Source organism: Pantherophis guttatus, chromosome 1, assembly GCF_059756535.1.
Source record: "Pantherophis guttatus breed Tessera chromosome 1, ASM5975653v1, whole genome shotgun sequence".
Taxonomy (NCBI): Eukaryota; Metazoa; Chordata; class Lepidosauria; order Squamata; family Colubridae; genus Pantherophis; species Pantherophis guttatus.
The window spans coordinates 336,038,725-336,065,834 of NC_142063.1; the positions used below are offsets into that span (position 1 = coordinate 336,038,725).

Consider the following 27,110-nt stretch of genomic DNA (forward strand, 5'->3'; position numbering starts at 1 on the left):
TTACTGATCAGACAAGGACAATCTAGCTTTTCAGTAGCCAGTCTTAGCAATATTGTAGTTAATTAAATATTCTTCAGCCTAAGTCAATTGCTTTTGTCATGCCCAGCTATAGGTAGTCTTACAACAATTTACTGTATTTTTCGGAATATAAGACGCTCCAGACTATAAGATGCACCTACCTTTTTTGGTGAGGAAAACAAGAAAAAGAAATCTGTCTCTGCCTCCCAGCAATTTTGCCTCGTTGCAGCAAACAACAAACAGCCTGCTTTACTTTCATTTTCGTTTTCAGCATAGCTTGATTAGCACAAGAAAAAAAAATCTGCTCCCAGAAATTTACTTCCTTGCAGCAAGCAGCAGAGGCCCGCTCAAAACAGCTGAGAGCAAAACTGCTGAGAGTCGGGAGGCCGATCAAATCAAGTCAAATTAGGCTGTGCTGAACGAGCTGTTTCCTCTTGCTGCTTGCTGCAAGGAGGTAAACTGCTGGGAGGCAGAGGGCAAAGGGTGGGGGCCAGTGGGTGGGCGGGGCTACATTCGGTGGATAAGACGCACCTAAATTTTCACCCCGTTTTAGGGGGGGGAAAGATGTGTCTTATACTCTGAAAAATAAGGTATTTACTGACTGTTCAAAGTTACAATGGCGCTGGAAAAAGTGACTTATGACCATTTTTCACACTTATGATCATTGCAGTATCCCATGGTCATGTCATCAAAATTTAGATGCTCAACAACTGACTCATATTTATGACGGTTGCAGCAACCCGGGGTCATGCAATCCAGTAGTGGGTTTCACTTACATTTATTACCGGTTTGGAACTGTGAGTGTGCATGTGTGGCACTTCTGCGCACACATGCGCAGAGCATCCGTGATGATGTCCGGGCGGATGGGCGGAGCCTCCCACCGCCACCGCTACCAGTTCGCCCAAACCGGACCAAACTGGTAGAAACCCATCACTGATGCAATCCCCTTTTACGACCCTCTGTCAAACAAAGTCAATGGGGAAACCAGATTCGCTTAACAACCTTGTTACTAACATAACAACTGCAGTGATTCACCAGCAACTGTGGCAAGAAAGGTCGTAAAATGGGGCAAAATTTACTTAACAATTGTTTCATTTAGCAACGTAAATTTAGGTTTCAACTGTGGTTGTTAAACAAGGACTATCTGTCCTGCCTTTTGAAGTCAGACAGAATTCGAAAGGTTTTGCTCATTGGTCTTCCTCTGGATAGTGGAAGTTGCCTTATGCCAGATTGGGCTGTTTTTCTGCCTAGCCCAGGTGTCTTCACCCAAGGCAGAGGACGAATACAGGTGGTGAGATTTACCATTTTTCTTTGAAGATGTTTCGCTTCTCATCCAAGAAGCTTCTTCAGCTCTGGGTATTCAACTCTGAGCTGAAGAAGCTTCCTGAATGAGAAGTGAAACGTCTTCAAAAAGGAAAAAGAAACCAGAAAGTCCAGTTGCCTCTTGAAAAAGCACCTTTGGGGAAATACAGAAGTAATTTCCAAATGGAAATAAAACCCAGCGGGTCCTTGATGCTTTCTAAGCTTGGAGGTTTTCTTGCAGACGTTTCATACCAAACTAGGTAACATCATCAGGGTTGTTGTTGGGAACTGATGAAGTTAACTAGTTTGGTAATGAAACATCTGCAAGAAAACTACCAAACTCAGACAGCACCAAGGACTCCTCAGTTTAACCCTGAGCTACAAATATTCTATCAGGAAAAAAACAACAACTAGATAAATTCTCTTTAATTAGAACCATTTCACCATCTCTGCCAACTCCATCATCCTCACCATCCATTCTTCCACTGTGGGCGTTTCAATCCCCACAATTCCCCAGTCAGCCTGGCCATTGCTGAGAATGCAGGTGGTTCAGGGATGGGCTGCTGTGTTCTGCCCCAGCTCCAGATTTCTGAGGATATTGACACACACCAACGGTCCTTATCAAATTTATTAAGTAGCAAGAATAAACCAAAGTCCGGCAAAGGTTGGCAACCAGCCCAGAAAACAAGATATGATAAACCAAAATACTCTGATAATAATACAAGTTGTTTCTAGTAAGAAACTTATTAATGGCATGTGACTTAAATAGGCTAAGGGAGTGGCCAATTATCCTCAAGCCGTACTCTCGAGGAGACCTCCTCCTCCTGAGTAGCCACTCCTGCCTTTTGGCAGCCCTGCGTGCTCGAGCATTGAGGAGAGGCTCCTCTTCTTCATCCTCTTCACTTACAGGAGCCTCTGGAGGTTCTGAAGGCCCTGGCTGAGTCTCTGCCTCTGGCACCACATCCTCTTCAGCCTCCTCGCTGTCCGACACGAGCGCCGGCTGCGCAGGCTGCTGGCGGGACCCCACACCAGCCTCCTCATCGTCGGGATCAGCCACCATCCGTGCAGGCCATTGGTGGGCCACAACATGCTGGGGGTTCGCAGGGGTTTGGGAGAACCTCTAACTAAGATTCTGTGCAGTTCAGAGAATCCCCAAATCCCACTCCTGGATGGCCCCGCCCCTCCCGCCCGTCCCAGGAGTCCCCACGTGGCCCATTTTAAATGCAGGTAAGTGCAGGGTGCACGTGGAGGCTCTGGGAGGGCAAAAAACAGGCCTACTGGAAGTTCGGGAAGGCCAGAAATGGGCCCGTTTCCAGCCCCCAGAGGGCCTCCGGAGCCTGGGGAGACTGTTTTCGCTCTCCCGGAAGCTCGAAGAAGGTGCCGGAGGCCAACTAGGCCACACCCACCATGGCCACGCTCACCCAGCAACTGGGCAGAGAATCCCTTGCTAAAATTTTTGAACCCCACCCCTGGGGTGGTTGGTGTCGACCTGTGTGAAAGTTGTACCGGTTTTCCTCTTTTAGGAGGCTGTGTCAGAGTCTTTGATGCCTTCTCACTGAAATGTGCATTGTGTGTCCAGACCCTGAAGACAAATTGCATTTTATTTCCAGGAGGGCAGATTCCAGTCGAAGGTTGAGGAAACACATCCTAACAGTAACAACAACCAAAGCAATTACTGAAAGAGATGATAAGCTTCCTTGCACCGGATTTATCCAAGCCAAGGCTGGATGAATTTAATTTGGATCCCTGAATCAAGCAAGGAGCCAGAGTTTGTGGCCTAAATGGACTTTTTCAATACTTTCAGGTCTATGAAATATTTCTCTTGCCAGTTATCTTGACATAAGTTGCTCGTTACTGAGAATCTACCAAACCCCATTCTCATTAGCCTGCTTCTCCCTTAATTTAGAAAGAGAGAGGATTTTTTTTAAAAAAAAAAATGTGTGCTATGATGAACATGCTTCTTAATAAGGCAGAGATAGAAGAGAAAGGAAAAAGAGAATAGAACAGAATAGAACAGAATAAAATAGAATTGGAAGGGACCTTGTAAATCTTCTAGTCCAACCCTCTGCTCAGGCAGAAAAATCTATACCAGTGATGGCTAATCTTTTCCAGACCGAGTCCCGAAGCGCTTGTACATGTGAAGGCGCGCGTGTACACCCAAAGCACCAAATGCAATGCACGCACGGCCCCCCGCACTTGCCCCCCACCCCTGTGCCTGCGCGCACGCCGCCATATGTGCCCCAGCCCCTGCGCATGCATGGCAGAGACCCAATGACCAGCTGGATGGCGGGAGGCGTGCGCACATGCGCAGCGGAGCTATACTGGGGCGACAGCTCCCGTACTCACAGAGGGGCGCTGCGTGCCACCTGTGGCACTTGTGCCATAGGTTTGCCATCACAGGCCTATACCATTTCAGACAAGTGGCTGTCCAGTCTCTTCTTAAAAACCTCCAGTGATGGAGCGCCCACAATTTCTGGAGGCAAGCTGTTCCACTGGTTAATTGTCCTCATTGTTAAGATGTTTCTCCTTAATTCCAGGTTGATTCTCTCCTTGATTAGTTTCCATCCATTGTTAACAACCGAGGACTAGCTGTGTTTCACACTTTAACAGATTAACAGAGTTGGAAGGGACTGTAGGAAGTTAGCACCCACCCCTTTCCTAGAAGAATGAAATATTTTGGGAAATATTAAAAAGGCAGAATATTATGTTTCCCTGGATGAGAAATGGAGAAGCATGTTTTAAAGACGAAGCAGCTCCCATCTTCCTGCCCCCACCCTTTGTCAATGGGCCAGAGGCAGAAACTCAATCTTTGTCAATGGACCATCATCTGCAACACAATAGGACCCATCTAGCAACAGAAACTCCCCACATGGCACCTGGGAAGATTACATCAGCCAGCAAGGCTAGCTAAAACCCCCACCCCCTGGGAGTCTGACAACCAATCAGAATACTCTTTCTGGGCTCCAGGAAGTTCAAAGCCAGAGAGGGCATAAAACCTGGGAACTCGCAGCATCTCCGCCCTTTTCTGTTCAGGAACTCAAACCATGTGATCCTGTCCACCATTAAACCATCTTTCCAAGCAGTCTCCATGTTTCCAGTGTCTTTTTCCCCACTTGGAGCTGAACCCAAAAGGATATTTCTTCTTACAGGACCTTACAGGTCATCTAGTCCAACCCCCCCCCCAAGCAGGAGACCCTACACCATTTCTGACAAATGGCAGTCCAATATTTACTTGAAAGTCTCAAGTGATGAAGCTCCCACAACTTCCGAAGGCAACTTCTGTTCCATTGGTTGATTGTTCTCACTGTCAGAAAGTTCCTTCTCATTTCCAGGTGGAATCTCTCCTTGGTCAGTTTCCATCCATTATTCCATCCATTATGTCTGGCCTTCAGGTGCTTTGGAAAAGAGCTTGACCCCCTTCCTCTCTGTGGCAGCCCCTCAAGTATTGCTGCAGTGAGTAGGAATGGAAATAAATGTATGGAAAGTCTTAACATTTATCTAAAGTCATTCAGCGGGTCTGAAATGTATTTTACATTCCCAGAGTAATTTGAATTATACAATATTCTTGTAGAAAATTGGCCCGTCATTCAGTTCACTTCTTAGGCATGGAAAATAAATTGACTGGAAGTCCCCAGGATAATGTTCTTTTGAGAGTGCAAATCACATTTTGCCCTACCAAGCAGCTACTTTCATTAAGGCGGCACTTGCCTGTGGGAGAGGCAGAAAAATAACACTAAGAACATGAGGACTAGAAGATTGCTTGATAATTCTGATGCTCCCGCGGCATCAACTCTAGTGTTCTGCCTTATTGCTAGGCAAGCAAGCATGGAAGTAAACAAGCCAGCATTGTTTTGCTAAGTCTCTCAGACCAATGTTGCAGAATCCTCTATCATGTGAACTGTGCAGCTCTTGTAGTATTTCTGAATGGCAAACATTTATTTAATTTACTATTAATCTTCTCAATGTTCCTATCACCCATCTCCTCCCACTTATGACTGTATGACTGTAACCTTGTTGCTGGTATTCTTAAGATTTATATTGACTGTTTCCTAATATGATTTGATTGCTTATATGTTCCCTATGACTATCATTAAGTGTTGTACCTTATGATTCTTGACGAATGTATCTTTTCTTTTATGTACACTGATAGCGTATGCACCAAGACAAATTCCTTGTGTGTCCAATCACACTTGGCCAATAAAGAATTCTGTTCTGTTCTGTTCTGTTCTGTTCTGTTCTATTCTATTCTATTCTATTCTATTCTATTCTATTCTATTCTATTCTATTCTATTTGTTGTCAAATTTAATTATACTTATGTGTTAGACTTGTTTGCTCCCCATCTCACCTACAGGCAACTCTGGGCAGTTTATAATATTAAAAGCCAATAAAATATTGAAATAATAAAGAAACACCAAAACCTCCACATCTGCCTATCTCAGGCCCTTGGGAAGGACTTGATAGGTGGATAAAAATGCCAAATCTAATCTGAATATCTGGTTGTGATGAACCATAATAATTTACAATTAAAAAGATGGGGAGGAAGGAGCAAAATGTGCAGGGAGGGAGGTGAGGCCTTGTCTTAATCCGTCAGCCATCTCCAGTATGTGGTACCCCTATTGGGGCTCCAGGTCAACTGGCAGAGCCAAGTCTTCAGGGGGCAGAATCAGTGGTGGGATTAAAATAATTTAACAACTGGTTTTCTGCCCTAATGACCAGCTGGGTGGGCGTGGCTATGGTGGGCTTGGCCAGGGGGTGTGACAGGCAGGACTTGGCCTCTTGCACCCACCTGGGAGCAAAAATGGGCCACAGTGGGTGCCCCCCCGGGGGGGCACCCAGCCCCATCCCTTTTTGGGCCTAATAGGCCTCCCTGCGCTTACCTGGGAGCAAAAATGGGGTGGGGACTTTTGGGAGAGGCGGGGCAGGGAGGGCTGGAGCCAACCAGCAATTTAACAACTGGTTTGCCCGAACCGGCTGAATCCCACCACTGGGTACCATGTTTCAGAGGGTAGCCCAAACATCCCAAAGGCAACTAGACTTTGTTTTTCCTTGAAGACATTGTTGGAAGAAATATCCATCTGATTCAGTTCCAAGAACTGAACCCAGAAGGGTATTTCTTCCAACAATAATTACCGGTATGCCTTTATGCCATTGTAAACTGCCCAGAGACACATTGGACAATGAGACAGGTGGCATATAAATTTAATAAGGAAATAAATATTAGACTAGCCTCCAGCAATGGAAGCTCTTGCAAGCCTCAAGAAGAAGATCACGCTCAGAGTGCATGAAATAGGGAATAAAGTAAAATAGGCAATTTTTGAGAAGACAGGAAGGCAAGATCCATATGAAGCATAAAAAAAAAAAACCCTTTCAGTTGACAGCGGAGCCAATAATCCAGATCAGGGATCTCCAAGCTTGGCAATTTGTAGACTTTGTGGACTTCAACTCCCAGAATTCCTCAGTCAGCCATGTTTAAAGTCTTAAAGTTGTCAACTTTGGAGGCCCCTGATCTAGAAGGGCGATGATGGGGCCCTTTCATTGGATGTGTTCATTGGAAGACAGTCAGCCATCCATCTGGGATGCTTTAATTCAGATTCATACCCTAAGCAGGAATTAGATGTGTTGGCTAAATGGCCTCTTCCAACTTTAATGATCTGTCTTTGAGATCAATCTCAGGGGCTGAAACGGACAACCATGTAGATTTTTCTGGGCTTCATTTTTTAATCCGTCCAACCAGCATTGCTGACAGTTAACCAAAAAAGACCTCTATAGTTCAGAAGTACTTCAAGGGCAGTAAATGCCCTTCCCTTAGTGCAGGCTTGTCAAAAAAAAGTCATACAAAGCTGTGCATCAGAGATCAAAGTGTGCATAAAATTCTGCCGACGAGTCCCGAGAAAACGAACAAAACTCTATCATATTACCGATGACATATTTTCCAAAGCGCAGGTCTTTAAGGAAAGGACACCGTCAAAAAAAAAGGCATATATCACAGAAGAGAGGTAAATGGAAACGCCTGTGAATTTTATATGAACTTCAGAAAAAATTTAGATGGATGCAAAAATAGAACGAAGTTGACGGAAGCTTAAGAAAAATAATGGAGCACAGAACGAATTGAAATATGCCCCTTTGCAGCTCTGATTACAGCAAGATTCTTGCCACGTGCTGTTCTACAGATATGAGGATCGGTGTCCTTCCAGGTAGCCTAAAATACATGCCAGACTCAGAGAATTCCGCATTCAATGTCACTATGCATACGTGACATCTCCAAATTGTTTAAAGTCTGTAGAGATTCTCATTCATCCAGGTCATGGTTGTCCCAAAGGTGCTTTTTCAGGAGGCAACTGGACTTTCTTGTTTTTTTTCTTTGAAGACGTTTCACTTCTCATCCAAGAAGCTTCTTCAGCTCTGACAGGATAGTGGGGAATGGAAGGATTTATATTCCTTGCAGACAGCTGGTCATTTGCATCCTTTTAGAGAGTCGTTGAGGCCACTTGGAGGTTGATCTGTGTCAGTTGTGGGATTCATTTTTTTTTACTACTGGTTCTGTGGGCGTGGGCTTGGTGGGCATGGCATGGCTTGGTGGGCGTGGCTTGGTGGGCATGGCAGGGGAAGGATACTGTAAAATCTCCATTCCCACCTCACTCCAGGGAAAGGTTACTGCAAAATCCCCATTTCCTCCCGATCAGCTGGGACTCGGGAGGCAGAGAATAGATGGGGGTGGGGCCAGTCAGAGGTGGTATTTACCGCTTCTCTGAACTACTCAAAATTTCTGCTACTGGTTCTCCAGAACTGGTCAGAACCTGCTGAAACCTACCTCTGATCTGTGTCCTTGGGGTCCCCTGAGTAGTGCTCCTGGTTCCTGTAGTCTGCAATTTTTCTTCTGGAAATCCATTCCTACTCCCACACCATTCAAAGGCTTTTCATCCCAAATTGTATAGCTAAAAGTCTGTAGAGATTCTCCTTTAGGACAACCATGACCAGGATGACTGAGAATCTCTACAGACTTAGCTATACAATTATTCAGCTCTACAATACAATTATTAAGTCAACTATACACTGTACTGGTAGTCCTCGATTTATGACCACCGTGGAGCCCAACATTTCTGTTGTCAAACGAGACATTCGTTCAGTAGGTTTTGCTCCATTTTATGACGTTCCTTGCCATAGTTACTAAGTGAATCATGAGAGCAGATAAGTTAGTAACAGGGTTGTTAAGTGAATCTCGCTTCCCTATTGATTTTGCTTGTCCAAAGTTTGCAAAAGGGGATCATGTGACTTCGGGACACAGCAACGGTCATAAATATGAACCAGTTGCCAAGCACCTGAATGTTGATTGTGTGGCTGTGGGGATGCTTCAAAGGTCGTAACTGTGAAAAAACGGTCCTAAGTCACTTTTTTCAGTGCCGTTGTAACTTTGAACTGTCACTAAATAAACTGTTGTAAGTCGAGGACTATTTGTATAATTATGGGAAGGGTGGGTGAGTGGGGAGTGTGGGAATTGTAGACCACCAAAACTGAATTCCTTGCTCAAGGTACAGAACGTACAGTAGATCTTTGGCATGGCTGATCAGGAACAGTTAATATCAGCAGTTTCAGGAATAGGTCACCATCCTAACTTTCCTGAAACTAAAATGTGCGGCAGATTCCTCAGTCACTAAATTCACCAGATGTATTTCCATTTTTCCTCCACTGGCACACATCTCTCCCACAACCACAATCTTGTGAGGTCGAGCTGAGAGAGACTAAATGAATGGCCCAAAGCAGGGGTGCTATTCAGCAGGTTCTGATAGGTTCTGGAGAACCGATAGCGGAAATTTTGAGTAGTTCAGAGAGCTGGCAAATATCACCTCTGGTTGACCGCAGAGTGGGGTGGGAATGGAGATTTTGCAATCTCCTTCCGCCAGGAGCAGGGTGGGAATGGAGATTTTGCAATCTCCTTCCTCCAGGAGCGGGGTGGGAATGGAGATTTTGCAGTATCCTTCCCCCAGCAGTGGGGTGGGAATGGAGATTTTGCAATATCCTTCTTCCAGGAGTGGGGTGGGAATGGAGTTTTTGTAGTATCCTTCCCCTGCCACGCCCACCAAGCCACGCCCACAGAACCAGTAGTGAAAAAAATTGAAATCCATCACTGGCCCAAAGTCATAGAATCACAGGGCTGGAAGCGATCTTGGACATCTCCTAGTCTCCAAACAGGAGACCTTATTCCATCTCAGACAAATGCTTGTCCAATAATTTCTTCAAAAACCTCCAGAGATGGAGCACCCACAATTCCAGGAAATAAATTGTTCCATTGATTAATTGTTCTTGGGAAATTGCTCAGGAAATTGTTTTAGGTTGGATCTTCCTTGATGAACTTTCATCCATTGCTTCTTATCCTGTGTCCAGGTGATTTGGAGAATAAATCGACTCCCTCTTCCTGGGACAGCCTTCCAAGTATTGGAAGTATTGGAAGAAGCCTTGATTTTATTAGCAGAGGTGATATTCAGACGGTTTGGAACGGTTCAGGAGAACCGGTAAACATACCTACTGTATCTCCCTTTGCCAGTCATTATATGGTTTAGCCCAGAGGTGGGTTCTAAATTTTTTTACTAACGGTTCTGTGGGCATGGCTTATTTTGTGGGTGTGGCTTGATGGTCATGTGACAGTTCTTTAGGATTTAGCAGAGGTACTGGTCTACCAGGCTTTTAACTGCTTGCAGAGCTGTACCGGTCTACCCATTTGTTCTTGGAGCGTTCCGGTCTACTCATTTGTTTTTGGAGGCACCGGTCTACGCATTTGTTTTTGGAGGCTCCAGTCTACCCATTTGTTTTTCAAGAGCACTGGTCTACCACCACACTGCCTTTTAACACTGATCAGCTGTAGGGCGGCCCTTTGAAGCCCCATGGCAAGAATTTAAACAGTTTTTTTCCTTCTAGCCGATCAGCTGGGACTCGGGAGGCAGTGAATAGATTGGGGGCGGGGCCAAATAAAAGGTAAGAATAATGCGGAGAGGAGAGCGGGAAGGCCCAGCTCCCAAACAAAGAGAACCAGTTCGGTGACGTCATATCGTCACCGCTACCGGTTCGGCCGAACCGGGCCAAACCAAGAGGAACCCACCACTGGTTTAGCCTCCTTATCATCTTTGTTGCTCTTTTCTACACACTTTCTAGAGCCTAAATTGCATAGCCTTGAACTGGGTTTCTCCAGTGTGAATCCAGTCTCTTGACCACTGAACCATGCTGCACTCTATTAAAACAAAAATTAAAAAAACTGAAGAAAAAAACCCCCAGAAAATACAGAGGAATGGAGTCCTGATGGAAGCCAGGATGCCAAAGCTCTTATGCATCTTCTTCTTGTTAGAGATGTAATCATTTTGTTTGTATGTTTGTTTTTCTTTCTCCTCCTCCTCCTCCTCCTTTGTAGACTTCTGCTTTATGGATTTGTTCCAAAGGTTGAGTGTGAAAAGCATCGTACTGGGTTTAGCCCATTCGTACGAACTCAGTTTCCTTAGCAACCGGAGGAGAAGTCAGTAGCATTGGTCTGTTCAGGTCCAGTCTGAACTTCCAGCATGTTCTAGTATCAAAACAAGGATATCATCTTGGCATTTGATCATTAAGAGGAAAAGGTGAAAATGAGAAATTAAATAAACTGCACTTTAGGATTGAAAAACCCTCTTTAAGTCCTTTGTAATGCTGTTTAACAGAGTCCATTATGAGACTCATCCATCTTTTTCTTTTGTTCTCTGCTTCCTCAAGGACCAGCATCTTACACTGGAATAGGGGACGGTGATAATGAATTTTGGTCCAGCTGTGTTTCTTGTCTTGTTTGTCTTTAATCCAACAAAATTTTATTGGCTTTTAACTTTACTGGACGCTCCTGTCTCATCACATCAACCTTCCCAGGTAGATCAGCAGGAAATAACAGAATAACAGAGTTAGAAGGGACCTTAAATGTCTTCTTGTCAAACCTTCTGCTCAAGCAGGAAACCCTATACTATTTCAGACAGGTGGTTGTCCAATCTCTTCTTAAAAATCTCCAGTGTGGGAGCACCCACGATTTCTGGATGCAAGACACTGATTAATTGTTCAGTCAGGAAATTCCTCCCTCGTTCTAGGTTGGTTCTCTCCTTGTTTAGTTTCCATCCATGGCTTCTTGTCCTGCCTTCAGGTGTTCTGAAGAATGGGTTGACTTCTTTGTGGCAACCCCCTAGCTGTTGTAACACTGCTATCATGTCCCTCCTAGTCCATCTTTTCATTAAACTAGACCAGGGGTCAGCAACCTGCAGCTCTGGAGCCACATGTGGCTCTTTCACCCCTCTGCTGCGGCTCCCTGTCACTCAAACTATGTGTCACAACTGCCGATGTGTGACACCCGGCAGCACACGATTTATCAAACTTTTCAACCCCCGGTAGGCCAATCATGGATAAATCCAAGAAAAGAAAAGTTTCAGAAGAAAACAGAATGTTTAATTCAGCTACATATGCCAGTTTTGTGGCCGCTCAAGAAATAGTCAGGCACGGGAAGGGTTTTGTGGCTCCCGGTGTTTTCTTTTCTGTGGGAAACGGGTCCAAATGGCTCTTTGAGTATTTAAGGTTGCAGACCTCTGAACTAGACATACCCAATTCCTGCAACCGTTCTTTGTATTTTTAGCCTACAGCCCCCTAATCATCTTTGTTGCTCTTCTCTGCACTCCTTCTAGAGCAGGGGTGTCAAACTTGATTTCATTGAGGGCCACATCAGGGTTGTGTTTGACCTCGGGAGGCCGGGGGAGGGTGTGGCTGGCATGAGCATGGCCAGGGTGGGCATGGCCAGCTCGATGTCATTCATCGAGGCTCCGTTTTCAGCTGTGACGACCTCCTGCAGCCCTCTACCAGCGAAAATGGAGTTCCATTTTCGCTGGCAGAGGGCCGCAGAAGGACATCACGGCTGAAAACGGAGCCTGGGAGGGCTGCACATGGCCCCTCCTGAGCTCCACTTTCACTGGCAAAGGCACCACAGGCCAGTCCTTTGCTGTTTCCAGGGTGCCCTACGGGCTAGATCTAAGCACCCCATGGGCTGTATCCGTCCCACAGGCCTTGAGTTTGACACCCCTGTTCTAGAGTCTAAATATCTTTTTTATATTGTGGTGACCAAAACTGGATGCAATATTCCAAGTATGATCTTACCAAGGTGGTTCTAACTAACCTTGACCAGATGATTTAATTCTACTTTATTGTAAGGCTATATTAACAGAATCTTGCAAGTCTGAAAGTACAAATCTCCCATTGTCTCCTTTATAGTCTGTGAAGTTAGGGAGTGTCCCTTCTGAGAATCTTTCTCCATCGATTATGCAGCTGCAGGATATTTATTTATTTATTGATTGATTGATTGATTGATTGATTGATTGATTGATTGAATTTCTATATCGCCCTTCTCCCGAAGGACTCAGGGCGGTGAACAGATTAAGATTTCATATACATTTTTTTTTTTTTTTAATAAACAGTAAATAATAAATTGAGTCAACTTGGTGTATCTGCTAAGACCTTGGCATAGAATTTAGATGTTTATGCTAGCCCTGCTTGTTGAAACAGAAAGGTCTTCAGGGCACGTTGGAAAGTGCAAAGATCTGGGATTATTTGTATTCCAGGGGGTATTTTGTTCCAAAGAGTAGGTGCCCCCACAGAGAAGGCTCTCTCCCTTGGAACTACTAGACGACATTGTTTTAATGATGGTACTATGAGTAGTCCTACTCTGTGAGAGCGTATGCCTTTGCTTATCTGACCATTCCCTAGGCAGCATTTCTTCCACCCTTCAAGGTCTTTCTCACATACCAGTATGCCACATCAAGACATAAAAGTGTTTTCTGGGAGATATGGACAGTTGCTTTAACTTGGATCCCATCAGTAATCCTAGTTCCCATTCTCAACTGTGACAAGGATCATTAGATTTAATTTCTGGGAAGTAAAATTATGGACATTACAAGCATTAGGGGAAAAAGACCTGGGCCAGTCTATTCTACACAACAAAGATCTACCTCCTTCAAGCAGAGCCATAATAGGAATTGCCCAAAGCCCATTCATTACATCATCACCCAGCAAGGCTCAACCAAGCCTGGGACACAGATAATCTACAAAGGTACCCCTGCATGGCCCCATGAGAGTCTGACAACCAATCAGAACACAAGTTCAAATTCAAAGCCCAACAGAGGGTATAAATCTATCTATCTATCATCTATCTATCTATCTATCTATCTATCTATCTATCTATCTATCTATCTATCTATCTATCTATCTATCTATCTATCTCACCCATGTGCCTTTTTTGTTCAGGACCTCAAAACCACGTGGTCCTGTCCAGCATTAAACCATCTTTTCAAGCAGTCTCCATGATTCCATTGTCTTTCTCCCCACTTGGAACTGAATCCAGATGGACATTTCTTCCAACAGGAAAAAGCACAAATGACTGTCACTTTAAAATATTTTTAAATAAAATGATATAGATTTGCAGGAACATCAAGACTCTGTGCACCTGAAGTCTGCCTAGTTTTAAACAAACAAACAAACAAAAAAAGATTTTTTTGGTTCTGGGCTCATTCATATTCAGATTTTTATTATTGTTTCAGAAAGTAGCTGGAAACTTGTAGCAAGATATGCATGCTGCACTATTGGAACTAATTTTAAAAAATGATCTTGTAATAGGATTTCAGAGTTATAGGAATGCAAGTCAAAAAAAAAATGGGGCAAAGGAAACCTGAGTTTTCCTAGCAACAACCAGCTTGTTTTCATTTTGCTACTTAAAATTCACAGGCCAGCTTCCCGCCCCCCTCCCCCCCTTTCCAAACACATTAAGAAAAAATGTCCTTAATTGCCAGTAACAGCAGTTTAGCAATGTGCAATGGCTTTTGCTTTGTTCTTAGGTTTTGTTCCAATGTTCATCCTAAAAATAGGTAATCCACACTGAAATTAAATGAAGAATGGTCATTTTCTTTGCCCCCCCCCCCCGCTTAAAAAAAAAGAACTGGATATGAAAGAAGGGGGAGAGGGAAGGAAAGGGAAAGTCAGAGGAGAGGGAAAGGAGAGGAGAGGGAAGGGGAAAGGAGAGGAGAGGCAGAGGAGAGGAGAGGAGAGGCAGAGCAAAGGGAGGAGAGGGGAGGGGAGGGGAGAGGAGGAGAGGAGAGGCAGAGCAGAGGGAGGGGAAAGGAGGGGAGAGGAGAAGAGGGGAGAGGAGAGCAGAGGAGGAGTGGAAGAGCAGAGGGGAGGAAGAGGAGACAAAGAGGAGAGGAGAGGAGAGGAGAAGCAGAGGAGAGGCAGAGGAGAGGCAGAGCAGAGGGAGGGAAGGGGAGAGGAGAGGAGAGGAAGAGAAGAGGAGGGGAGAGGGACAGGGACAGGGAGGGGAGGGAAGGGGAAAGGAGAGGAAGAGCAGAGAAGAGGAGAGGCAGAGGAGAGGAGAGGCAGAGCAAAGGGAGGAGAGGGGAGGGGAGAGGAAAAGAGGGGAGAGGGGAGGAGGAGAGGAGAGGCGAGGCAGAGCAGAGGAGAGGAGAGGAGAGGCAGAGCAGAGGGAGGGAAAAGGAGGGGAGGGGAGAGGAGAGGAGAGGAGAAGCAGAGGAGAGGCAGAGCAGAGGAGAGGCAGAGCAGAGGGAGGGAAGGGGCGAGGAGAGGAGGAGAGGAAGAGAAGAGGAGGGGAGAGGGAGAGGGAGAGGAGAGGAGAGGAGGTGAAGAAAAGGGAAACCATAACTAAGGCATCAATATATGTAGAACCTGCCTGGGATATACCACTGACAAATTGCTGAGGTGGCAGACATTGGGAAATGCTACCAATGGCTGCAAAGGGCTGGTCTAAGGCCTGAGCATAGCAGCACAATAACAGGCACTAAGCACCAGATCCATGGAAACAGGAGTCTATCACATTAGATCCACTGATACAAAATGCAGACTACACAGAGAGATCTCAGAGACAATCCAACACAAAACGTCAGGGTGTAAGACGCAGGCAGGAACAGCATATGACACAGTCGAGTAGACACAATCAAGCATCATGTACCAGAATATTTGCTGAGTGTATAGTCTTCCAACGGTGCATTCATCACCACTGTAACGGAGTCCATCCACTTTGCTGCTAGTGACCATATAGTATATTTTGGACATAATGTTTCCAAAATAGGATAATTTGAGCCTGCTCATTTATCCCTCAAGGGGTAATTCTGTGTTGATTTGCTCAGTGAGTCATTGGTTTATTTCCTTGGCTCTCCATAGTGCATTCAGGAGTCTTCTCCAACCCCAAACTTCAAAAACGTCAATAGTCCTCCTATTCAGCTTCTTCAAAGTCCAACCCAAAGCAATTTACAAAGCACCAGACACTTGAAACAGAGAAACCTGGCATAGGAAAATTCATTTTACAACTAGACTAAGAATCAGGCAGAGACTAATAGCACTTTGTCAGATTCACAAGTATTATTATGTTGGAAGAAATATCCATCTGGTTCAGTTCCAGAAAGGCACTGGAAACATGTCTGATTGGAAAATGGTTTAATGGTGAAGCAGAACGGCATGGGTTCTGGGTAGCTGACCACATGGAGTTGAGAATGAGGGGTTTTTATACCTTCTCTTGGGCTTTGAACTTGAGCTTCCTGTTCCTGTGCAAGAACATGTATTCTATTGGCTGTTGTCAGACTCCCATGATGCCATGTAGGGGTTATTTAGGGGTCATAGATGGCTCTATAGGTTGTCTGAGTTAAGTTTGGTTGAAGTTTCTCAGAGTGATGCAATGTCCGTAGGAGCTTATGCAATGTAGTGAGCTCTGCTGCTGGTGGGTTGATCCTATTATGTCCTGGAGGGTCATGTCTTAATCCCATCATCCTGGACCCGAAGGGCTTTTGTGTTGTAGGTAGGATGGCCCAGTCTTCCTTAATGGACAAAAAAAATATCTACTGGGAGTTATTAAGAAAGGTGGGAGCTGCTTTCCTAGAGCATATTTCTCCATTTCTCATCCAGGGAAATACAATATTCTGCCTGTTTAATATTTCTCAAAATATTTCATTCTTCTAGGAGAGGAGGTTTTCCCTCATTTAAAAAGCAGGAACTTTTAGAGGGCCAGATTCCAGTGATGGTCCTCTTTATAATAGGACTAAGAGCAGGGGTGGGATTCAAAAGTTTCAGCAACCGTTTTGATGCCCGGTTGCTGGGTGGGCATGGCCATGGGGATGTGGCCTACTCAGCTTCCTGCACCACGGCCGGTGTGTGTGTGTGTTTTTGCCTTCCCCAGGCTCTGGAGGCCTTCCTCGAGCCTCAAGAAAGGTAAAAATGGCCTCCCCCAGGCACCAAAGACCCTCCGGAAGCTGGAAATGCGCCTGTTTCCAGACTTCCGGTACTTCCAGTAGGCCTGTTTTCTGCCCTTCCCAGGCTCCGTGCACGCCCTGCACTTACCTGGCATCCAAAACGGGCTGTGTGGAGACTCCTGGGAGGGACGGGGCTGGGTGGGCAGGGTCAGCCAGTTCTTGGAACAACCGGTTCGGCGAACCAGATTAAAATTAACATCCAGTTTGCCCGAACTGGTCCAAACCGGTTGAATCCCACCCCTGACTAAGAGTAACTTTGAACAAGTGGTGCTTGTGAGCCTTTTTGAATTTTCAATATTTCTGTATAAATAGGAGCTTTAAAAAATGGAAATGTTTTCTTGCAGTTATACATGATGAACAGTGCCTTGGATTGCACTCAGGAGTTAACCGGCATGTGCATTTCACAGAGCAGCGGTGATATAGCGCCATAATTCGACACCCAAAACTGGAGCTCCGAGTGTTTTTTAAAGGCAGCTTGTAAAGCGCATTACAAATTTTATTTTATTTATTCATTTGTCCAATTTAGAAACCACCCATCTCCCTTGCAGAATGGCTCTAGGGGAAGTACAAATAAAATATTAAAAGATAAAAACTATATCAAGGCAAGGACAATTAAAATAATAGTAAAATAATAACATGCCACATCAATAGTTAATTAAAAGATGGGGGTATTATTGCAAAAGCCTCTCTGCCATCAGTTCTTCAAGCAGGAACCGAGCATGGTCACGCCAACATGCTTTCAAGGAAGAAGAAATACAGGTAATTACCCAAAGCAAGGGCATCTGCAAGAAGGTGAAGGTATACAGAATACAGAATAATAAGAGTTGGAAGAGACCTTGGAGGTCTTCTAGTCCAACCCCCTGTGTCAAGTTTCCGAAAGATGCCCTAATTAATTCATGAGCCGTGATCCAAACTTCAAAGGAAATATATTCATTTATTAGGAGCAACATTCCGGCAATACTCGGATGCAGTTAGGACTGATCCTACGTAGATTTACGTTCCCCTATGACCCTGTCTCTCCCCTCCTCTCTGGCCATGTCATAAATCACATTCTCCAATTAACCACTTTGGCTGGCTGTGAAACCTAACACCCTCCTTCTGATTGCGGTCAGAAAGAATGTATGGAATTCACTTCAGTTCTCCCTCCCTCCTGCTCATGGCAACTTGAAAGCTTTGCAAGTTGACACCCTGCTCAGCCAGAAGACCCTATACCAGGGGTGGGCAATTATGGCCCCTTTACGACTTGTGGACTTCATTTCCCAGAATTCCTGTGCCAGCATGGTTGGCTCAGGACTTCTGGGAAATGAAGTCCACAAGTCGTAAAGGGGCCATAATTGCCCACCCCTGCTCTATACCATTCCAGTCCAAAGGCTGTCCAGTACTTTCTTAAAAACTTCCAGTCTTGGAGCGCCCACAACTTCTGGAGGCAAGCCGTTCCACTGGTTAATTGTTCTCACTGTTAGGAAGTTTCTCCTTAATTCCAGGTTTCTTCTGTCCTTGATTTGTTTCCACCCATTGTTTCTTGTCCTGCCTTCAGGTGCTTTGGAAAATAGGTTGACCCTCTATGAATGAAAAAAAAATATCAAGATTTTAACTATGCATTACCATGAATGTTTGTGGAGTGTAGAAGTATAGAAGCAAATAAACTAAAATAAATTAAATGAACAAATGGGAGGAAAGCATATGTTTGAGCCACGGTGGTGCAGTGGTTAGAATGCAGTACTGCAGGCTATGTCTGCTGGCTGCCGGCTGCCTGCAATTTGGCAGATCAAATCTCACCAGGCTCCAGGTTGACTCAGCCTTCCATCCTTCCGAGATGGGTAAAATGAGGACCCAGATTGTTGGGGGCAATATGCCGATTCTGTAAACCAGTTAGAAAGAGCTGTAAAGCACTGTAAAGCTGTATATAAGTGCTATTGCTATTGCTTTAAGTGTGGCTAAATTAACTCATTTCCTGAGTTTGTGCAATACAGTGAAACCTAAATGGCTGGGTCACACAAACAATGTAATGTAATGTAAAGTAATGTAATGATGATTAGCACTAATCAATCTTTACCTGTAGTGTGAATGCAGTAACTGAGCCTTTTAGCTGACCTAGTAGTCATTGACTTACAGGTAGACATTGACTTACGACCACAACTGAACCCAAAATTTCTGCTGCTAAGTAAGATATTCATTAAGTGAATTTTGCCCCATTTTACGACCCTTCTCCTCACCATTGTTAAGTGAATCACTGCAGTTGTTCAGTTAGCAACATGGTTTCTCCATTGACTTTACTTGTCAGAAGCTTGCCAAAGGGATCACATGAGTTCAGGACCTTATGCAACTGTCATAAAGATGAGTCAATTGCCAAGCAACCGAATTTTGATCACATGACAATGGGGATGTTGCAATGGTTGTAAGTGTGAAGAACGGTCGTACGCAGGGGTGGGCTGTTGGGGGTTCGCAGGGGTTCGGGAGAACCTCTAGCTAAGATTCTGTGCAGTTCGGAGAACCCCCAAATCCCACTCCTGGCTGGCCCCACCCACCCTGCCCCGCCCCTCCCAGGAGTCCCCATGGGCCTGTTTTGGATGCAGGTAAGTGCAGAGCATGTGTGGAGGCTCTACTTGAGTCTACTTGAAGTCCAGGAAGGCCAGAAACGGGCCCATTTCTGGCCTCCAGAGGGCCTCCGGAGCCTGGGAAGGCCATTTTCGCCCTCCCAGAGGCTCAAGGAAAGCCTCCGGAGCCCGGGGAGGGCAAAAAGTCCCCCCCCCCCGCCATGACTAGGCCATGCCCATCCAGCAACCAGGCAGAGAACCCCTTGCTAAAATTTTTGAAGCCCACCCCTGGTCATATTTTATTTTTTTCAGTGCCGCTGTAACTCTGAATGGTCACTAAATGAACTATTGTACTTCGAGGGCTCCCTGTATTGGGTGAAACAATCTTATGTCTAAGTCAGAGGTGGGCCAACTATGGCCCTTTTATGACTTGTGGACTTCAACTCCCAGAATTCCTGAGCCAGCTATGTTAGCTCAGGAATTCTGGGAACTGAAGTCCACAAGTCATAAAAGGGCTATAGTTGCCCACCTCTGGTCTAAGTGAATGTCAGTGGTCCATTGAAGCTAAGCAGGCAGTTCTTTGGCAATGCCATTCTCTTCATTTCTTTTGTTCAGAAGTGAGCGAAAGCTTGTCTCCATAAAGCAGTTTTCATAATGTGGTCTAGGCTACAGTGCCATCTGCTGATTTTCACTCAAAACAAGACGGCCTGTGTATTGGGACACTTTTGCTTTTCTGTTTGGAAAGATTGATTTGATTAGAACCTGAATTTACTCACAATGGTTATGCCAACCAGGTTATGTGAACCTGATGGAGGCCATCTTGGAGACTTCAGGGTTGCCACAAAGCAGAAGAATGGACGGGGAGGGGGGGAAATAGCTACATGGGGTTTTGTAGCCAAACCAAGAAAGTTTTCCTGTGGGAACCAAGGACATTCCAAGAGGTGGATGGGGACAGGAGGAGTGAAGTAACTAGGCAACTGGCCAGCACCTTGATTGGACATAGTGACCAGTGACTTGAGGGAAAGAGGAAACTTTTACTTTTTAATTAGGTGAAACCTGCGAGAACTTTCAGAGTCGGCTTTCACCAGTTCTGCCAATATGATGTATCCAATACATTGTTCCTTGAGGAATCTACCTGCCTCAGCCTTCTATGGGTGCATTATTTGGAACGCTAACAGGTTACAGTAGTGGCCAAAATTGTGGAAACCTTTTGGGAAAAGTGTATTTTCTAAAACTAGCTAATAATACTACTTTTTTAGGGAGTAGTACCATAAAATGGTATATCAATGGAAATATATTTTTTTTAATTTAATTTTATTTTATTTTGAATTTGTATACCGCCCTTCTCCCTGAGGACTCAGGGCAGTGAACAGCCAAGTAAAAACATCAAGTACAAATATTAAAATACAGTTAAAATATACATATATAAATTTGGCCCCATTAATTAAAAACAATAAACAAAACACTTAAAAACACTTAAAAAATTTAATCAAGAATGTAATGCAATAACTTTTATGAAGGATTTGCTATTACTATAGCAGTTACAGTATAAAGAAGAAAAGTGAAACATGTAGAAAAAACGACATATACAAAAATTATCACCATAGAAAAAACGAGATATACAAAAATTATCACATCAGTTGATACTTAGTTGGGTAACCTTTAGCCTTACAACATCTTCCCTTGGAACCAAGTCTTTTAGTTCTGCAGCTGTTATAATGTGAAACCAAGATTGAATGATTGCTTCTATTAACTGGGTTTTATTGCTGGGTCGCTTCTGACTAACAAGTTTCTTTAGTCAGCTCCATAGCAGAGGTGGATTTTAGCAGATTTTGACCTGTTCTGGAGAACTGGTAGCAGAAATTTTGAGTAGTTCAGAGAACCGGTAGTAAAAATTCTGACTGGCCCCGCCCCCATCTATTTCCTGCCTCCCAAGTCCCAGCTAATTGGGAGGAAATGCAGTAACCTTCCCCTGGATTGGGGAGGGAATGGAGATTTTACAGTATCCTTCCCCTGGAGTGGGGTGGGAATGGAGATTTTACAGTATCCTTTCCCTGCCACGCCCACCAAACCATGCCATGCCCACCAAGCCACGCCCACAGAACTGGCAGTAAAAAAAATTGAAACCCACCATTGCTCCATAGATTTTTCAATTGGGCTATTCAATTGGGCTATTCCCAGGCCATTCCAGCAGTGATTATATGATTATCTTGAAACTCCCAAAAAAGTGGTGTTATTAGCCATCAAACCGCAAAAATATACTTTTCCCAAAAGGTTGCCACAATTTTGGCCACTACTGTATGTGGGAAATTACGAAACGATAATCACATGATCCCAGGATAGTATAACTATCATAAATACATGCCGGCTTTCAAGCACCTGAATTTTGATCACATGACCATGAAGACACAACAACGGTCATATGTGTGAAAAACGGTCATAAATCACTTTTTCCAGGGCTGCTGTAACTTTGAACAGTCGCTAAATGAATTGTTGTAATTTGAGGACTACTTGTGCTTGAAGATATTAACCGTATGGGAAGCAGGCATGGAAAAATGTCACTCAATTAGTTAAGATCTATTTTATTCTTCCATAGAAATCAGCCTTAGTTTTAATGAGCGGTGTCTGGGTGATGGGGAAAATCAGCAATCAGCAAAATGATATTTTTAAAAACCAGCATGGAACGTACTTTTTTTAAAAAAAATGTTTGAAATAATACCTTTTTCATTATTGTAAATTCTGTAACAACTGTCTCAGTGCTAGAAATAACTGTACCTCTTGAATTTAGCTAACGTAGGCACTTGGGAATATCCTTGGCTGTCTTGGTTTGGATTTTGGAGTAACATTAAAATAACATCTGTATAAACATGACGAAACAAATGGCATTCTTAAAAACCAATCATATGTGATCAAAATGTCTATGGGATTTCCAGCAGGAGTGCAGGATTTTTTTCTATTAGGAAGGGGAAAAAAAGAATTTGGTTATATTTGTGTATCTGTTTCTTTTGAAATAAAACAGCATTCCTATTTTTCCTTGTTGTTAGACTCCTCGTCGAAAGCAGATGGGGGAAGAAATGTCCATTCATATTTAATTAAAAAGTGATGAACTGAAATCTGCGTAGTGACTGGATAATATTCTGTTCTTCTAAAAGAAGAATATGATGCTGATAAATCAGGAAAATAAAATAAACAAGGGAGATTAAAATTTAAAATCTTAGGCGAGTGGGAAAAGATATTTTGCCTGTTCCAATGTGTAGAAAGTCTGCACCCACCCACCCTCCTAGAGAATGAAATATTTTGGGGAATATTAAAAAGGCACAATATTTTTTCCCTAAATATTTTCCCTAAAGGAGAAATGGGGGGGAAATCTTAAGGGAGGCAGAAACCAGCACCAGTCTCCCTTCCCCCAAACAGCAACTGAGGAGGCCAGCTTTTAGAAATGCAGATTTGGTAATCCGTTCAACAAGACTGGGTCAGACAGAAACTCCAGATAAGCAACAAGCCAAAGGTTGACAAGATTAGCTCAGACAAACACCTAGGATTTGCATTTCCCCTTTTGCCTATAGAGCCAGCCATGACGCCTACATGACCCCATAGGAACCCATAAGGTATTGAAACCCGCCCACTCTCAACTCCATTTTGTTAGCTGTCCCAGAACTGCACGCTGTGTGCGTGTTAGCTCTGTTCACCAATATATGGACCTTTTTTTCTTAAGCAGCCTCCATTTTATTCCCAGATTGGAACTGGAACTGGATTTTTCCTCCAACAACTAAAGCAGTGTTTCTCAATCTCAGCCCCCTTAAAATGGCTGGACCTCAACTCCCAGAATTCCCCCTAGGAATCCTGGCTGGGGAATTCTGGGAGTTGAAGTCCAGGCATCTTAAAAGGGCTGAGGTTGAGAAACACTGCTCTGATGAATCCTCTTTGGGCCTCAGAGCATGTATAACCAAAGACATTTGAGCCTCCTTTTCTTTTCCTATGGGTTGAGTGTGGCAAAGTCTACTGACTGATTGATAATTTAATTTAATTGCCTTGCATATTACCCATTCCCAAAGACTCTTCACATGACCATTAAGATTTGAAAGAAGGTCTTAATTTAGAGTTCTAGGGAAAAACCTTTCCATAAGATTTGCCATAAGATCACTACTAGTCACCTTGTAACTGATATCATCTCTGTTCTCTTTGTTTGCTTGTTTTTTATTTTTTTATTTTTTTATTTTTTGTTTGTTTATTTATTTATTAAAAAAGCAATTTCCTCAGGAAGACACCACCCTCCCAGAGTTATTCACCTCTTGCCTTTCTGTTTTCTTTCCTTCTAATTAGATAAATCTTTGCAAGAAGAGCTTGTTCATTTCTCAGCTATCGCACACGGCCGACGTGTTCCGTCAACAAGCAAGGATGGCTGTGTGCTGCTTGATGGCGCCATCCTGTCACTGCCATCAATCTTAATCTCGCCTTCTAATTTAGAGAGGGTTGCGCACAGGCGAGAAATGAAACAGTGTTTGCCTGCCAGTCCAGATTTTGTCAGATAGGCCTTAAACACTCTAGTGAAGGAAGATAAATGAGCAACGGTTGAGTGTATGGTGGGGAAAGTTGCATAGTACAATTTGACAAAGTTAGAGCAAGGGCTACAAGACCACAAATAGGGAACGGGGCCTTTGATTGCACAGGTAGTCTTCAATTTAGGACTGGTTGCTTAGCAACTGTTCATAGTTATGAGAGATCTACGATCGGTCATAACTATCTGCCTAGCTTTCCCAAAAGCTGCAAGACTGTATTGGAAGCCGCCACCACCCCTCCTAAAAGAATGAAATATTTATGAGGAATATTAAAAAGGGCAGAATATTATATTTCCCAAAGGGAGAAATTGGGTGGGAATGTATGGTTCCTTTCTCTCATCATATGTTCAGGAGATAACTCAAGGGGAAATAAAAGAAGAAATGTCTTCTTTCCACGATCGAAATGAGCGCTCTAATCTTTATATGATTGCTTCTTCTCTCATAGAAATATTGCTCCTCACAGGGTATTTATGGCCTGGTGCTTTCCAAAGTATTGACTTTATGTAACAGCTCGGTATACATCAAACCCTTTATAGATTTCATAAACTCTTTTTGGTCAGTCCTCTGTTGTAAACACAATGAGATTTATTGTTGCCGTAGGGTAACACTCACTCTCTCTCTCTCTCTCTCTCTCTCTCTTTCTCTCTTTCTCTCTCTCTCTGTGTCCCTCCCCCCCTCTCTCTCTCTGTCCCTCCCCTCCCCCCTCGCTCTCTTCAAATAGAAAAATATTCAAAAGGCACTATTTATCATCAGACTAGGGGGAGAGGAGAGGAAACTAGGAAATGAGGCAGGATTTCCCACTATATCAGTTGTGCTGAAGCAGTGAACTACATGCATGAGGTAATGCATGTAGTTCAAAAGGTGGCCTATGTCACTCATGAAGACTCAGTGACATTTATGAAAAGGCATCCCATAAAAAAAAAACCTTTATTCCTGCAATGTATTTCAAAACCAAGCTAGGAACAAAGCACTGAGGGGGCTTGGAATGGTTGAGGGAGCTAGGTATGTCTAGCCCAAGAATGAGAAGGATGATAATAGCAATAGCACTTATATATTAGTACTCTTAAAGCACTCACTGGGTGATTTACAATGGAATAGAATAGAATAGAATAGAATAGAATAGAATAGAATAGAATAGAATAGAATAGAATAGAATAGAATAGAATAGAATAGAATAGAATAGAATAGAGCAGAGCAGAGCAGAGCAGAGCAGAGCAGAGCAGAACAGAACAGAATTTTTTATTGGCCAAGTGTGATTGGACATACAAGGAATTTGTCTTGGTGCATACGCTCTCAGTGTGCATAAAAGAAAAGATACGCTCATCAAGAATCATAAGGTACAACCAGGGGTGAAATCCAGCGGGTTCTGACAGGTTCTGGAGAACCAGTAGCGGAAATTTTGAGCAGTTCGGAAAGTCAGCAAATATCACCTCTGGCTGGCCCCAGAGTGGGGTGGGAATGGGGATTTTGCAATATCCTTTGCATATATTTGTTTGCACATTGTCTCCAACAATTTGAATAGAAGGAGGAGGAGGGGGGGAGGAGGAGAAGGGGAGGAAAAAGAGGAGGAGGAGAAGGGAGAGGAGGAGGAGAATGGAATATCTAATGTGTTATGGCATACTCAGATGGTGTGTTACCCAAGCACAGATTTCTAAATCACACAAATATGCACGCAAATGTAACATAGCCATAAATATGCATATATACCTGGCAGTCAGGAAGCTCTCTTAAGTTTTTCACAATCTGCAAATAATAGCTGTAAGACTCAGAAAGATTTTGCTGGGTGAATTTTATAATGGAACACTGAATGAAGAGTAACCCATGCTTTAGGAGAAGAGTGTCTTCTGATCTTCCCGTGGGATGCTTCTGCAATACAAAATTACATTTGATCAATAAAGTCTCTGGGGAAATTTGAAAACGGGGGCGGGTTGGAGAGAGAATTTTTATTGCAGTTTTCTGCAAAGAGGTAAGGGGGGGGGCGGGTTCCCCCTGTGAGGCTTATTAAGTCAGAAAGGTTAGGCAAGAGTTGTGTGGGAACAAGTCGGGAATTAAAGAACATGAAGTGTTCCTGTGTGAGGTGACCTTCCAACAGCTCTATGATCTGCCAAAAGTGGCAAGCCAACGTAGCTGTTCCACTTTGGTGAATATAAACATTTTCTCCTTTGGCAAAAGTTTATTCTATTCAGTTTCCTGATCAAAATGTTTGGATTTAGATCAGGTTTTTTTCAAACCTGAGTACCTCAAGATGTGTGGACTTCAATTCCCAGAATTCACCTAGCCACCATGCTGGCTGGGCAATTCTGGGAGTTGAAGTCTAGGCATTCTAAAGTTGCTGAGGTTAAGAAACACTGATTGAAATTCTTGCACTGAGGAGGGGTTGGATTCGATCCTTAAATGGATCCTTCCAACCAGTGGTGGGTTTCTACTGGTTCGCCCCGATTCGGGCAAACCGGTAGTGGCAGCGGCGGGAGGCTCTGCCGACCCGCCCAGACGTCATCACGGATGCTCTGTGCATATGCAGAAGGTTCTGTGCATGCGTAGAAGCACCGTGTGCATGCGTGTTCACAGTTACAAACCGCTAGCGAAGGTAAGTGAAACCCACTACTGCTTCCAACTCTGATTACATAATTTATTTTTAACTATTTATAGGTTAGGTTTATAACCTGTTACGTTTGTCCAGAAGCTCAAGGCAAGCACATCATTCTCCATTTTTTCCCCAGTAATAGCTTTACTGGGGAAGAGCCTTGGTGGCACAGTGGTTAGAATGCAGTATTGCAATCTACTTCTGCTGACTGCTGGCTGCCTGCAATTTGGCAGTTCAAATCTCATCAGTGTCAACTTGCAAGTTGCCATGAGCAGGAGGGAGGGAGAACTGATAGAGCTGATTGATTTCCCTAACTGAAGCTACATTCCATACATGCTTTCTTACCGCAATCAGTAGGAGGTTGTTGGATTTCACAGCCAGCCAAAGTGGTTAATTGGAGAATGTGATTTATGACATGGCCAGGGAGGAGGGGAGAGACAGGGTCATAGGGGAACATAAATCTATGTGGGATTAGTTCTAACTGCATCCGAATATTGCCGAAATGGTGCTCCTAATAAATGACTGTATTTCTTTTGAAGTTTGGCTCATGGCTCATGAATTAATTAGGGCATCTTTCGGAAACTTCACAACCAGGCTCAAGGTTGACTCAGCCTTCCATCCTTCCAAGGTGGGTAAAATGAGGACCCAGATTGTTGGGGGCAATATGCTGACTTTGTAAACCGCTTAGAGAGGGCTGTAAAGCACTGTGAAGCGGTATATAAGTCTAACTGCTATTGCTACTGTGTGCTGGACTCAAAGAGTGACTGGATCCACATCACTCTGTGAGCTTCCCTAACCAGTTCCCATTGCGGAATTCTA

General features: G+C 44.0%; 2 long non-coding RNA genes across 3 annotated transcripts in view; one reads left to right on the forward strand and one right to left on the reverse strand.

Annotated features, from left to right (window-relative positions):
- Positions 1-27,110, forward strand: part of LOC148116988 (uncharacterized) — a 131,790-nt gene that overhangs the window by 41,576 nt on the left and 63,104 nt on the right. The window contains exons 3-4 of one of the 2 annotated variants that reach the window (XR_015731623.1): positions 9,704-9,831; positions 23,472-23,552. This is a non-coding gene — a long non-coding RNA (uncharacterized LOC148116988). Of the gene's footprint in view, positions 1-9,703; positions 9,832-23,471; positions 23,553-27,110 lie in introns of those variants that run through there. The other variant, XR_015731624.1, reaches the window with a different exon arrangement.
- LOC148116989 (uncharacterized) overlaps positions 17,973-27,110 on the reverse strand; it is a 32,666-nt gene continuing 23,528 nt past the window's right edge. Inside the window, exons 2-3 of the long non-coding RNA XR_015731625.1 lie at positions 25,415-25,573; positions 17,973-18,173 (exon numbers count right to left, since the gene is read on the reverse strand). This is a non-coding gene — a long non-coding RNA (uncharacterized LOC148116989). The remainder of the gene's footprint in view (positions 18,174-25,414; positions 25,574-27,110) is intronic.